Source organism: Ovis canadensis, chromosome 17 (assembly GCF_042477335.2).
Source record: "Ovis canadensis isolate MfBH-ARS-UI-01 breed Bighorn chromosome 17, ARS-UI_OviCan_v2, whole genome shotgun sequence".
NCBI classification, from domain to species: domain Eukaryota; kingdom Metazoa; phylum Chordata; class Mammalia; order Artiodactyla; family Bovidae; genus Ovis; species Ovis canadensis.
In genome coordinates, this window is record NC_091261.1 from 70753422 (window position 1) to 70769113 (window position 15692).

General features: G+C 46.1%; 1 long non-coding RNA gene across 1 annotated transcript; it reads left to right on the plus strand.

The window, feature by feature from the left end:
* The first annotated feature begins 9807 nt into the window (after positions 1-9807).
* LOC138422956 (uncharacterized) lies at positions 9808-10917 on the plus strand. The gene is made up of 2 exons (XR_011250083.1): positions 9808-10025; positions 10770-10917. It is a non-coding gene; the product is annotated as an uncharacterized lncRNA (long non-coding RNA).
* Positions 10918-15692: the final 4775 nt, after the last annotated feature.

Below are 15692 nucleotides of genomic sequence, written 5' to 3' on the forward strand. Positions count from 1 at the left end.
GGAACAAAGATAGATAAACCGTTTCGGAGGAGAGTCAAGCAAAATAGATCCAAAGCCTTAAAAATGTGCTGATCATTTACCTGGACAACTCTGTTGTAAGGAATTGGTCCTAAGGTCATAATCTGGGGTGTGCTCAAATATTTATTTTCTGGGATGTTCATTATGATTGCTTTAATCATACAAAACTGGAGACAGCTGGAGTTGGGTAAATAAATTAATGTCCAAGCAGACAGTGCAATACTGCTTTTCCATTAAGAAGCACATTTATGAAGACAACTTGAAGGAGATGCTCAATATCCATTGTGAGTGAAAGAATGGGTCACAAGTAGCAAGCCCACCAGCATCTCAGTTTTATTAAATACATCTGCATTCATTCATGCTCAGAGGAGAAAAACCAGGATGTAGAACGCAATAATAACAGTGATGAGAATTGTTGGTACTGATGAGAATTGTGGGTGTTTGAAGTTTCTCTGTGTATTTGGACATTTTCTATTTTTTGAGATGAAGATGAATTCTCTTTATAATTAGGAATAGAATTAGTGAAACAAAATCACGTTTATTTTTTGGTCATTGACCAAATGGAATTTGTGAGGAAGGTGAGGCACCAGTATCTGCTCTGAGGATAAAGAGATGGAGATTCTGTAAGGGGTGACAGTGGGCAGTGACAGAGCTGGGTACCAGCCCAAGGCGGCTGCCTGCTGAGTGTGGGATGTTCTCCTTGGCAGAAACGAGGAGGCATCTGGATATTTCTCTGGCTCCATTTTTGGGGGGTTGAATTTTGGAGGCTTGGTGCTCTTATTGGGTCAAACTATTGTCCTGAGAGAACTGGCCTCTTGTTAATGAATACACACAAGCACATACACACACAGACATAAGCACACACATACACACACACACATGGGCATACACATATACACATATACAAAGACACAAGCACACACACATAAGACAAAAACATACATACACAAGCACACACATACACACACACACATAAGCGCACAAACTAGACCACTGAAGAAATCCCTTAGCTATTTATTTTTAATTGAATTTGCTTTACGATGCTGGGCTGGTTTCAGGTGTATAGCAACGTGATTCAGTTTATATGTATTTATTCTTTCAGATTCTTTTCCAGGAAGCCCCATTTCTAATCCTGAGGTTTAGGTCCCTGGAAATGTCAGATGTTCATACTCTACTGATCTTTAGAGAAGAGGAAATGAAGGTCTGGCTATCTCCAGGGTGGAGGCAGTGACTTGCCCAAGACCAAGAGGCTACTTAATGGCAGAGATGGGGCCAACACCCAGACACACTGCATTTGTTCTAGATTCCTTGTGCGATGGGTATTTGGTATTTTTGTGACCTCCCTGCATCTGCTCTTCCTTCTTTTGGAGATTGCACCCTGAATCTTTGGGAGGGTTTATATCATTCGCACTGTGTGTAGTCTTGGTGGGCACAGCAAATGGCTGGGTCAGTGCCCAGCTCGGTCTCCGGGGTCCATCCTCCGGTTACTTGCAGATTGGGTGGATGGTCTAGCTTCCTGCATCTGAGTCTCTCTGTTTTTGACGTCTTTCTCCGGCCTTAGGCATGTACTTGGCCAGGGAAAAGTAATGAAGCACCAGAGTACTACCTTGTAAGTACCTCAGCTTTTTGTCCCTTTGATGGGACCACGTTGAGTCTCTTTTGCAGTCTCTTATGGGATCCCCAGGGGGACTGAGTCCCACTTGCTCACAGAGGTGACCTGCTATAGTTTAGTCGCTCAGCCGTGTCTGACTCTTTGTGACCCCATGGACTGTGGCCTGCCAGGCTCTTCTGTCCGTGGGATTTTTCAGGCAAGAGTACTGGAGTGGGTTGCCATTTCCTCCTGCAGGGGATCTTCCTGACCCAAGGATCGAGTCCAGGTCCCCTGCATCTCTTGCAGAAGAATTCTAGCAGACGAATTCTTTACCACTGCAACCCCTGGGAAGCTCGACCTGCTTGTTACCACACCCTTCACTGGTTTCTTTCCCTTCCTTATCTCGAGTCTCACTCCACTCAAGTAGACCACTGCACCCAAATACTTGTTTTAGGATCTTCCCGGAGGAGACCCGCACTAGGAGAGTAACACTGTTTTTTTTTTTTTTTTTAAATTTATTTATTTTTTTTTAATTTTAAAATCTTTAATTCTTACATGCGTTCCCAAACATGACCCCCCCTCCCACCTCCCTCCCCACAACATCTCTCTGGGTCATCCCCATGTACCAGCCCCAAGCATGCTGCACCCTACGTCAGACATGGACTGGCGATTCAATTCTTACATGATAGTATACATGTTAGAATTCCCATTCTCCCAAATCATCCCACCCTCTCCCTCTCCCTCTGAGACCAAAAGTCCGTTATACCCATCTGTGTCTTTTTTCCTGACTTGCATACAGGGTCGTCATTGCCATCTTCCTAAATTCCATATATATGTGTTAGTATACTGTATTGGTGTTTTTCTTTCTGGCTTACTTCACTCTGTATAATTGGCTCCAGTTTCATCCATCTCATCAGAACTGATTCAAATGAATTCTTTTTAACGGCTGAGTAATACTCCATTGTGTATATGTACCACAGCTTTCTTATCCATTCATCTGCTGATGGACATCTAGGTTGTTTCCATGTCCTGGCTATTATAAACAGTGCTGCGATGAACATTGGGGTACATGTGTCTCTTTCAATTCTGGTTTCCTCGGTGTGTATGCCCAGAAGTGGGATTGCTGGGTCATAAGGGAGTTCTATTTGCAATTTTTTAAGGAATCTAGATCACTTTCTAACACCGTACACAAAAATAAACTCAAAATGGATTAAAGATCTAAATGTAAGATCAGAAACTATAAAACTCCTAGAGGAGAATATAGGCAAAACACTCTCAGAAATAAATCACAGCAGGATCCTCTATGATCCACCTCCCAGAATTCTGGAAATAAAAGCAAAAATAAACAAATGGGATCTAATTAAAATTAAAAGCTTCTGCACAACAAAGGAAAATATAAGCAAGGTGAAAAGACAGCCTTCGGAATGGGAGAAAATAATAGCAAATGAAGCAACTGACAAACAACTAATCTCAAAAATATACAACCAACTTATGCAGCTCAACTCCAGAAAAATAAATGACCCAATCAAAAAATGGGCCAAAGAACTAAATAGACATTTCTCCAAAGAAGACATACGGATGGCTAACAAACACATGAAAAGATGCTCAACATCACTCATTATTAGAGAAATGCAAATCAAAACCACAATGAGGTACCACTTCACACCAGTCAGAATGGCTGCAATCCAAAAATCTGCAAGCAATAAATGCTGGAGAGGGTGTGGAGAAAAGGGAACCCTCCTACACTGTTGGTGGGAATGCAAACTAGTACAGCCACTATGGAGAGTAACACTGTTAATCTAGAGCTTTCCTCTTCTTAGACAAGAGGGTGGGAGCATGCGACCCAAAAAGGCTTATTGCACCTCTTTCTTTCCCTCTCCAAGAGAGAATCTTGAGTGGAGAGGTAAACAGACCAAAACTACTAGTGCACATTCAGTTTAGTCCCTTATAAAACGCTTTTTCAGCTTCTTCCATCTACATCCCCCAGATTGTCCCTTTATTATAATTACGATTCTCCAGGCTTCCCTTCAGTAATGTGAATTCCTTTTCAAAGCTGCCACCCCCACTTATAAAGACTGAGCAGAGCACAGTCCTCATAGCAGGTCATTCACATTGATAGTCTGGCCAAATGGGGCCCACTTGAAGTAGTGCAGTGCACAGCCTGCCCGACTGTTCATGGCGGCCCTGTACCACTGATATTTTCAACACTTTTTTTTAAAGATTGTACCATAGTGGATAAAAACCTTGATATAGAAATAGCCTTCTGCTGTCAGGTAAGTGAATGTTTAAACCATGAGCATGAGATAGTTGAAACACATTTCAGGTATTCTGAAGGTTGACGTTTGTCCCTAAAACAGGAATCCAGAGGAGGGAAAAAAAAAAAGAAAAACAGGTACAGAAGGGGAACTTGGGGCAGAAGTTTTGACTTTGCTTTCTTAATACTAGTTGTAATCAGGGAGTCAGCCTCATTTCTGTTACTTTCATGCAATTGAAATAACTAGCCAAAAGCTTAGCTATTGCCAGTGGCATTTCCCAAATCTATCTGGTATCTGCCTTCTTTTCCTGGAAAAAAAAAATTTGCAGAAAAAGAAGGGGAGAGAGAGAAAGAGAGGGCAGAGAGATATATAAAGGAACCTAAGAAAAGCTTTTACATTGCTCTAATTTCTGAAACATAAAAGCTATTCTTTTTGAGTAAATCCATTTTCCCCCCTGTGGCATTAAGGATAGAGAAATTCCTAGGAAAATAATTTGTCAAGTCCTGACTGATCAAAGATACGTATGAAAAGACCTCACTTTTTTTTTTTTTTTTTTGCTTCCCGAGGAAAAAACCAGCCCCCATCTCCGTTCAGAATGAATTGGCAATTCATTTACTGACTGTCAGATGAAGTAGCACGATCCCCATCACATCTTTAACTGGGACAGGACCAGAAGGAAGCAATTCTGTGCCCACCGAATGTACAAGCTGGGGGTATGTTAGTGATTAAGGGCTCCAGGCCTGGGGGAGGCAGGGAGATATGACTCAGATTCGAAAATGCACCATAAATCTCCCTCTTTTATTCAAAATGTGTGTTTTATAGTCGTTTCCTGGCCAATTGCTGCCTTGAATAAATATATAACATATCTGGACTGAGCTTTTAGGCCCAGAGCTGGGGTTTGTCTTGAGGGCCAAGTATTCTTGATATTTCCAAGAACTTAGCAAAGGGCAAATAACAAAAGCTCTCCTTTCTTCCTGACTCACCAGCCACATCCTACATGGAAAAATCAAAATACACGATCAAGGCTAAGTGGGCAGAGAGAGGTAAAGCAACAGCTAGTCAGTTGAGCTAATTGCTTGTGTCCTTCAAACCGGCTTCCACTTTAACCTTTCCTCTGATACCTTCAACCAGATACACCCCAGTGAAGTTGCCAGCTCTAAGCCACGGACAGCGTTTTGTTCAATCAATGTAGACGGACTCAGACATGGGGTCCAAAACTTTGGTTTGCTGGATTAAGAGTTTATAAAAAGAGTTTTAGACTTCCATTTGTTTTTTAAACATCAGGCCGTCTCCCCACCTTTGCCTGCCACCCCCCTACCCCCCGCCCAGTCTTCATTGCATTATATCAGGCTGTCACTTCCAGAGGTAGGAAAGAGAGGAGGCTCATTTCACCCAATCTCTTTTTCCCTCTCCTTATCAACATCAGTTAAGCTTGGAGTTTAGGCTCCAGAGTGCTTCACAGCTCTGATTATTGAGGATTTGTTACATGCTAAGCACTCTGGTGGCTCAAATGGTAAAGAACCTGCCTGCAATGTGGGATACCCAGGTTCTATCCCTGGGTTGGGAAGATCCCCTGGAGAAGGGAATGGCTACCCACTCCAGTATTCTTACCTGGAGAATCTCATGGACTGAGAAGCCTGGGATCTCAAAGAGTTGGATATAGCTGAGCGACTAACACTTTCACTTCTTTTCAAGCATTGTATGTGATTATTATGCCTAGGCCCCACACTTGCTATTGAGTATTTTTTGTTTTTGTTTTTTTAATTTCTTTACATTTTGGCTTTATCGTGCATGCAGCATTCAGGACCTTAGTTCCCTGACCAGGGATTGAACCTGCACCCCCTTCATTGGAAGAGCCAAAGAGTTTTAACCACTGGACCACCAGGGAAGTCCCTACTGTTGAGTGTTTTAGAAGTCAAAGCTAAAAGGGAGCTCTACAAAAGATTCCCAAAATGGACCTGGGAGGTGCGCAGGGATCATTCTAGTCCCCATTTTACAGATGAGCAAATGGAGACTCAGAGGGTCTGTCACTTGGCCAAGTTTTCATAGCTGAAATAGACAAACACTTCTACTTCCTCCATCCCCAATGTTGGACACTTACAGTGTACTCACTGCAAAGTCAAAATAGCACAGTCCCCGCCCTCCAGTGGACCTCAGTCCAGTGTGACATTGCATGTCCGTCCTGTGTCTGGATTCCTGAGGGTTAGCTCAGGGCCTGGCAAGAAGTGGGTGCTCAGAAACTTCCTGTCAAATCCCCCAGTTCACAACAGGCTGGCTGATCTAACTTGGAGAGAATGTTAATCTTGATATATACATGGAAGTCGATGAACACTTTTTTACTTCTCAGAGAAAGTTGCACTTAAGAACACCTGGGGGGTCTTCCCAGGGGTCTAGTGGTTAAGACTCCGCACTCCCAATGCAGGGGCTTGGGTCTGACCCCTGCTCAGGGAACTGGATGGGCTTCCCAGGTAGTGATAAAGAACCCGCCTGCCAATGCAGGAGACATAAGAGGCAAGGGTTTGATCCCTGGGTTGGGAAGATCTCCTGGAGGAGGGCATGGCAACCCACTCCAGTATTCTTGTCTGGAGAATTCCATGGACAGAGGAGCTTGGGGGCGCTACCGACCATAGGGTCACACAGAGATGGACATGACTGAAGACACTTAGCATGCATGCGCACAGAGAACTAGATCCTGAACGCCACATCTAAGACCTGGTGCAGCCAAACAAATTAAAAAAAAAAAAAGACCATGTTTTAAAAAAAGAACACTTGGTGACTTGGTGGTCGGAGGAGACATTTCGGGAAGGAGGCAGCTGAATCCTGCAGAACCCTCGTGTCCCAGTATTATCTCAGGATCTTGCTTGGAATGAGGTTCAAAGCTAAAGAATGGAGACATTTGGGGTGGGGTGACTCCATGGGACCACTGATCAAGCTGCCCAGAAGGGAACCCCACCTCTGGCACTTCTCCACAATGCCAAATCTGGTAAACATCTTCCATTTCCTGTGCTCTGGTTTCTCTACTTGTAAAATATTTTTAAAATATTTATTTGGCCTCACTGGGTCTTAGTTGCAGCACTCTAGATCTTTCGTGGCCGTGTGGGGGGCCCAGTTACCCCGTGGATTAGTGGGATCCTAGCCTCCCACTCAGGGATCAAACCAGTTTCCCCACACTGCGAGGCAGACTCCCAACCGCTGGACCACCAGGGAAGTCCCTCTGCTTGTGAAATGTTGATAAGAGGATGTTTGTGAATAAAGGCAGTGAAGGCGTAATGAAGGACCTATTTGCATGGCTCTCAGCATACAACAAATACTCAGAAACTGGCACTGATGACAGACACTGTCTGTCTCCTGCCTGTTTCCATCAAGAGTCTTAGACTGGGCTTCCCTGCTGGCTCAGTGGTAAAGAATCCACCTGCCAGTGCAAGAGACACCGGTTCAATCCCTGATCCGGGAAGATCCCATGTGCCATAGAGCAACTAAGCCCATGAGCCACAATGACTGAGCCTGTGCTCTAGAGCCTGGAAGCCGCAACTACGGAGCCCGTGAGCTGCAGCTACTGCAGCTCGTGCATCTAGAGCGTGTGCATTGCAACCAGAGTAAGCCACCGCAGTGAGAAGACCACACACTGCAGCAAAGGCAGCCCACGCCCAGAGAGCCCGCGCAGCGGCCGAGACCCAGCACAGCCAAAAGTAAATAAATTATACAATTATATATAAAGCAGGATCTTTGACTGTGTATACATATGTTCCTTCTATTTTTGGATTTCCTTCTCATTTAGGTCACCACAGAGCAGTGGGAGAGCTTCCTGTGTTATGGGGCTTCCCAGGCGGTGGTAGTGGCAAAGAATCTGCCTGCCAATGCAGGAGATAAAAGAGGTATGGGTTCGATCACTGGGGCAGGAAGATCCCCTGAAGGAGGAAATGGCAGTCAATAAAATAATAAAACCAAGAGTGATCTGCACACATCAGTGAATTCCATTTGGAAGTGCGTGGCAGACTGTATTTTCCAAAGGTGACCACAGCGATATTTTTTGTCCCATACTGTCTTCCAGGGCCATGATGCTTCTCTCCCATCAAAAGATGGAATCTGATCCTCCCCTTGATTACGGGCTGAACTTACTTTTGGCAAATACAATATGGTGACGGTAGTGGAAAAATGCTCCCCAGCACCCAGGCTGAGCTAAATACAGGCCAGGCCCCAGGGAGGGGGACAAGTGATAACCTCTTGAGCTGGAAGACCTCCCAAGGCTAGTTTATAAAAGGGGATACGGTTTTCGCCTAGCTTGCCCCTGCGCTGGGACACTCACTCTTGAAACTCAGCTGCCATGCTGTGAGGAAGCCCAGACGACCTCAGTGGGAAACACTGAGTGAGGAGCAGCCCATGTGGAGGAAAGATGAAGCCGGCAGCCCACAGCCAGCATCCAGCCCCAGACATGTGAGTAAAGAGCCCTCAGGTCATTCGACCGATTGCCTCATGCCGTCCCCCGGCTCAATCACTGACCCACAGCATCCAGAAGCATCGGTAAGGGTTGTTTTACATCACTAAGTTTTAGGATATTTTGCTTCTCAGCTTTCGGAACTGGAACATCCCATGCAGTTAATAGAAATAGATTTGGCTCCGGGCTTCCAAATGCCACAACAAGGAGAGAACTGTAGTTAGTTACAGGAGCCCACAGAGTTCATAAAAGACAAACAAATCGAGGTGTTTGCTAAAAACCAGGAGGGAGTTTTCCCTTGGGTTCTTGTAAAGATGGCGTAATGCTGTGTAATTTGTTTCGGTGATTTTCTTGAGGCTGCATTAAGATTAATGAAGCCCAATAGCAAATATTATGTTGGTTGGTTTAGTCGCCAAGTCGTGTCTGACTCTTGCGACCTCATGGACTGTAGCCCACCAGGCTCCTCTGTCCATGGGATTCTTCAGGCAAACATACTGGAGTGGGTTGCCATTTCCTTCTCCAGGAGATCTTCCTGACCCAAGGATCAAACCCGGGTCTCCTGCATTGCAGGCAGATTATTTATCAAATGAGCCGCAAGAGAATATTATAGGACTGTCTCTCTTAGGTTCCCTGGGTGAGCCACAGAACCTACAAATCACAATTTGACAAAATTAAGTGGCAGAGAGGCTGAAATGGTAAAATCCATTTCCTAAGGTCTCTGTGGACGTGGCTTAATTTTGAGGGATATATTGTAGAAATCAGTAAGTTGGGGTCAAGTCTTTTTTTTTTTTAAGTTGGAGTATAGTTGCTTTACAACATATTAGTTTCTGTTGTATAGCAAAGTGGATCAGCTATATGTATACATATATCCTTGTATTTTTGGATTTCCTTCTCATTTAGGTTACCACAGAGCGTTGGGTAGAGTTTCCTATGCTACGGAGCTTCCCAGGTGGTGGTAGTGGCAAAGAACCCACTGGCCAATGCGGGAGACAAAAGAGATGTGGGTTCGATCCCTGGGTCGGGAAGATCCCCTGAAGGAGGAAATGGCAACCCCCTCCAGGATTCTTGCCCAGAGAATCCCATGGACAGAGGAGCCTGGCGGACTATAGTCCATGAGGTCGCCAAGAGTCGGACACAACTGAGCACACACATAAAGCCCTGTGTTATACACGCATCTCTTTTTTTATTTTTTTACTTTACAATACTGTATTGGTTTTGCCCTACATTGACATGTATCCGCCACAGACAGTCATTTCTTACTAGTCCCCTATTTTATACATGGCTCATGCGTTCCTCTGTCCACAGAATTTTCCAGGCAAGAATACTGGAGCAGGTTGTCATCTCTCACTCCAGGGAATCTTCCTAACCCGTGGACTGAACCCGAGTCTCCTGCGTCTCCTGCACTGGCAGGTGGATTCTTTACTACTGAGCCACTTGGGGAACCACTTCATACATAGTAATGTATATATGTCAATCCCAGCCTCCCGATTCCTCCCCCCCACCCCCAGGGTCAAGTCTTTATCGCCAGCACACAGCAGAACCTGACATGGAGGCAATGAAAGTATTTGTTGAGTGAACAGAGAACAAATCCTTCATGGTTATGATGTCTCATAACAGAGGAGTTGCAAGAAATACTCTGGTTAGAGAAGTAAGAAGTCAACTTTGGAATGGAGAGAAATCCAGGTTCAGATTCCCCCGACACCTCTGAGCAGCTGGGTGACCCTCGGTGAGTTCCTTAACCTCTCTGGGCCTGGTTTCCTTATCTCTGAGATGGGGAGATTTGTAGGTAGGCGCCCACCTCGTAGCGCAGTAAGGGTCATGGCGGGTTGTTACAGGATCCTGGGGCAGGATGGCCGAGGCCCCTCTGAACAGCTGCAGAAGGCCTTTCTCTTTTGCTCACTCTCTCTTTCCTGGGTTTCACACTCTCCCCCAGCCACTTGAGAAAGACAAGTTTCAGTTTCAAGTGGTTCCCCTGGGAACGGGGCGGGACCATCTCCCTAGCACTCAGGGCTGAGCTAAAAACAGGCCTGGCCTGGGGTGGGGGGTGGGGTGGGGTGACCTCTCCCCCACCTTGCAAGCCGTGTGGTACTCTTTGGGGAAGTTGGGCCCCCAGGGTGCCTCGCTCACTTGCTCCCCTCCCCCAGCATCGCCCAGTTAGGACTCCTCTCAAGGAGCGAGCTGTAAGTACTTTAGACAACAGGCTGATAGTGTCAAAGAGACGGATGGGGCCGGCCGCTTATCTTGCTTAAAGAGACACGACCGGCTGGGTCTGTTGCATCTCCCCCGCTTCTTCCTTCCCAGCCTGTGAATTTAATGTTTGCTCACACGCGCATGCGTGCACACACATACACGCACACACGTGTGCGCACACACGCAAGCATACATGCACACAGACTCTGGGAAGCTTCTTTGTTTCTTAGGACTGCTTTCCATGTCTTCCTCCCTCTTGTCCACTCTTTTCATCACCTAGAAAACTCAGAGAGCCACCGGGACACAGACCGTGATCTTCAGAAGCCTGAAAGGACACGCTGGAAATTTGAGCCGGAGGGAAGGAATGAGCGGACTGTCTTCCCCTCCCCTCGGCAGAATGACCTTAAAAGAGAAAAGGAAAAAAGAAAGGAAGGAAGGAAGGGGGAGAAAGAAACAGAAGAAAGAAAGACAGAGGAGGAGGGCGCAAGAGAAAGAGAAAGGCAGGAAAGAAGGGCGGGAAGGAGGAAGGAAGGAAGGAAGAAAAGGAGAGATACAAAGAAATCAGTTCCTTTTGGCCCTTGTTGGATAGTCTGTTTGATTCCAAACTCCTGGGCTCATATTCTAGACTCTGGAATTGTCTTCCAGACGTGATAGGATCTCTGGGCTTCAGCAGAAGGCAGTGTGAAGTGAAAGATGCTCAGGGTTCAAGCCCAAATTCCAAGTCCAGACTCACAGAAATGAAGGGACAGGATGTTGACCAGCAGGATATTCCTGGAAAATGAGAAATGATGAATTAGTGCAGGAATTTTAGAGCCACGTGGACTCTAAGAAAAAAGGGTACACGTCCTGTAAAATCCAGCCATGTCCCTTCTGGGCCCCCACCCTGGAGAAGCTGTTCTCAGCCAGGGGTGATCTGGCTCCTCGAGGGATATTAGCAATGTCTGGAGACATGTTTGACTGGCGTGATGTGTGTGTGGGGTGTGCCCTCAGCGTCTAGTGGGTGGGGGCTAGGGATGCAGCTGAACATCCTACATTGCCCAGGACAGATGCCCCTGCCCCCCAGCCAAGAACTGCCCACCCCCAAACGTCAACCATGTGGAAAACCCTGCCCTTGAGAAATACCAGCACCAATGTATAAGGGGGAATGTACAAAGCGCCCAGCAGGCTTTTTTCTTTTTTTTTAATCAGCAACGACTTGGAAATAGCTTAAATATGCATGAATAGGGGACTAGACAAATGAATCAATCTTGACTTTGTCTGCAAGTTAAAATTGCTGGAGTTGTAATATTCTGCTACCTAGATCCTGTCTTCAGAACTCTCATTCCATTTGCCCAGGGCTGGGCCTGGGCATTCGTATTAGAAAGGATGCCCCCTGCCCCCTGCACCAACACACACAAACACCTTGGTATTTTAACATGCAGTTGGTGTTTAATAAACTGGGCTCTCTCTACATTTAGAAGTGCCATGTGACAGTGAGAAAGAATGAGGCTGACATGTATGCACCTCTATGGCAAGATTTCCAGGCACATCACTGAATGAAAAAAAAAAACAAAACTATTGGAGAATCATAGGTTCCAGGTGGTGCCATTCAGAAAACAAAACAAATCAAAACAAATCAACCTATCCCACCAGAAAAGCCTACATATCAATAATACATACACAGGCAAAATAAGGGATTTCCTGGTGGCTCAGTCTGTAAAAAGTTCACCTGCAGTAAAGGAGCCCCAAGTTCGATTCCCGGCTTGGGAAGTTCCCTGGAGAAGGAAATGCAATCCACTCCAGTATTCTTGCCTGGAAAATCCCATGGACAGAGGAGCCAGGCTATAGCCCATGGGGTTGCAAGAGTTGGACACGACTTAGCGACTAAACCACCACCACCACCAGTGTGTGGGTATGTAAAGCATCACATGGGTTCTAGAAAGATACAAACATCACTAAATGCAGTCCCCGGATTGCTCCTGGGACATGCCGAATGGATTAAGATGAGGGTAGGGTCCACGTGAACTGACCTACCAGGTTAACTTTTTTAAAGAAGGAGAACGTATTCATGATTGTAGGAGTAAAACTTCATTACAGTAGGAAATCAGAGGAGAAACTTGGGTGTGTGGTCCCTTAAAACCATTGAAATCCAGTGAGGTCTGATGTTTTTGTGGCCTGAGCTTATTTATGCATTTATATCTGGAGGCAGCGGCTTCTCCCTGGCTCCCTTTGCTACACTCCCAGCTTTGCGGCTGCCCAGAGCCTCCTGAGAACGGACAGCAGATTGGAGCAGAGGCTGACAGCCACTCATTTTATTAATAAGTGTCACGTCCAGAGAGCTTAAATTGCCAGATTTCTCTCTTTCCCTCTCTTTCTTCCTAGAAGGCTCCTGTCAGTGATCAAAGCTGTTCTGCATCTCTGGGTAAAATGGTGAGATGAGAGGGGGCTGGGGAGGCTGTCCCACCACAAGGAGCTGAAAATCCTCCCCTCGATTCGAGAAGGAAGATGGGAAAGGCTTGAACCAGCAGCCAGAGGCAGCAGGGACAACTTGGCACACTTACTATGTGCCCGGTCCAGTGCCAAGTGATGAAGATAAAGAAATGAACAGGTATATAATTATCTCTGCCTTTAGGGAGGCAAGGGCTTCCTTGGTGGCTCAGACAGTAAAGAATCCGCCTGCAAGGCAAGCGATCCGGGTTCCATCCCTGGGTTGGGAAGATCCCCTGGAGGAGGGCATGGCAACCCACTCCAGTATTCTTGCCTGGAGAATTCCCTGGACAGAGGAGACTGGCAGGCTCACTTCACTTAGGGAGATGAAGAAGCATTCATTTCCCTCCTTAACAAGTATTTGTTGTGCACTAACTATGTACCAGCTAGCACACAGGTGGGTACTGGGGATGCACATTTCCAGTTATGCTAATAACAACACTTATATAACACAATACTTAATACATAATATGCCAGGCACCATGCTCAGCTTTTAATGTACATTCACTCATTTAGTCTTTAAGACAATCTTATGAAGCAGAGTTTATTCTTATCCTTATATACATGAAGAAATATTTGGAGGCACAGAGAGGTTAAGGAACTCGCGCAAGGGCTCACAGCTGATATGCGGAACAGCTGAGATTTAAACACATGGAGTGTAGCTCCTCACTCCCTTATGCTTTTGGAATAATGCTTTAAGGAATGTGGACACCATGTCTGCTCTCTTGGAGCTAAAAGTGTGTGCTGGGAAGTGGAAAAGTTAGACAGACTCAGATTAACCACATGGGGAAGAGGTTGATTTATGTCACGATGTGGGGACTGGAGCAAAGGCCGTGCTGAGGAGGTATTTGTTCAGTCTGAAAGCTAAGGAGGAGTCGTTGATGTTGTGTTGTTGCTCAGTCGAGTCCAACTCTTGCCATCCCATGGACTATAGACAACCAGACTCCTCTGTCCACGGGATTCTCCAGGCAAGAATACTGGAATGCATTACCATTTCCTTCTCCAGAGGTAGGAGTTAGCTAACAAAAGCAGGGGAAATGATTCTCTAGGCAGAGGGAACAACAGTGTGTGCAAAGGTCCTGAGGTGGGACTGAACTTAATTCGTGGAACAGGAAGAAAAATTCAGTGTGGCTGGAGTAAGGGGGCCTGGGGGCAAGAGAGGTGGAGAATTTTAGGGAGTTAGCAGGGGCCAGGTCACAGGGGGCCTTGAAGATGCCAGTAACAAATTTGGTCTTTACTCTTTTGAACATGGAGAGACATGGCAGGGTTTCCAGCCAGGGAGGTTTGTGCCAAGTTTGCTCTGGCTGTAGTGAAGAGGGGCGTGGGGCATTTCAGTACAGTAAATGCAAAAGTGGTTACGGAAGGAGGGTACCCTTCACCCCTCCTTTTTCCTCCTGCTCCTTCCCTTCCAACTGCCACCCCTGACCCCCCCGCCAACCGCCCCCATACCCCACCATTCTCAACAGCTGCCAGAATACCCACACACATTCAGCCACTCAGGTGTTCTGTTTTTGCCCATTTTCTGATATGTGCCCACATGTGGCCTCAAATTGTTTCATGCCTGGCTGCCTTGTCTCTATGAGTAGATTGGGGTATGGATGACCGGATACCCACCTTTGAGGCCTCTCAAGCAGACACTGTCAGTTCCTTGCTTTTTTTCCTTACCCTGATCAAGGGAGCAAAATGCCCACGGCAATCCCATTTTTTTTTTTTTTTTGGCTCAAGTACTAGTTTCCCCAGCTTCCTTTGCAGTAAGAAGTGGCCACGTGATTCAGTTCTAGCTAAAGAATCAAGGAGGGATCCTGTTGGGGGTGACTCTAGGAAAAAATTTCCTTCTCTTTAAAAGGAAACACCTTGCGGTTGACCCATTCTTCTCTGATTTGGACACTGGAGTGAAGTGTGATATTTGGTGCTCTGGCAGCTATCATGTGACCATGAGACCAAAGGGATGAGACTGAAAGCCAGCACATCAAATATGCTGAAGAGAAAGAACTGAAATAATGTGATAGAACTATTGAGCAGCTGCAGCAGCTCTGGAAACTTTTACCTTCAGCTTTCCTGTTATGTGACATCGTAATACACAAGATATTCTAATGTCCTTATGCTTTATCTGTCTGCTGCAGGCACACATGCTCAGTTGCTTCCGTTGTTTCTGACTCTTTGCGACCCTATGGGCTTCGGCCCACCAGGCTCCTCTATTCATGGGATGTTCCAGGTAAGAATACCAGAGTGGGTTGCCATGCTTTCTTCCAGGGGATCTTCCTGGCCCACGGATCGAACCCATGTCTCCTGCATCTCCTGCATTGCGGGCAGATTCTTTACCCACTGAGCCACCTGGGAAGCTCTGTTTGTCTGTTATTTGCAGCTAAACATATCGTGAATGACAGAGCATGATAGGAAAGATATGAGCCTCAGAGATAATCGCATTCAATTCTCATCATGGACAGAACAGAAAACAATGCCTTAGAGAGGGGGAGGGGGTGGTGCAGGTTATGAAGAAAACCGCTAGCAGAGCTGAAGGCCAGAACTTCTGCCTCACTGGTCTAAATGGAAACCTAGGAAATCCCAGCCTGGCACTCTTGTTTCCACATTCTTTCCATGAGAAGGTCTCAGTGGATAACAAGAACATTCAGGAAATGTACATTTTCACTCCATTTCTCATGTACAGAGAGGTCAGGTACATCAGGGAAGAAGTCAGAAATGTCTCAAGTTTCTTGTTGCCATTGACATTGGGAAA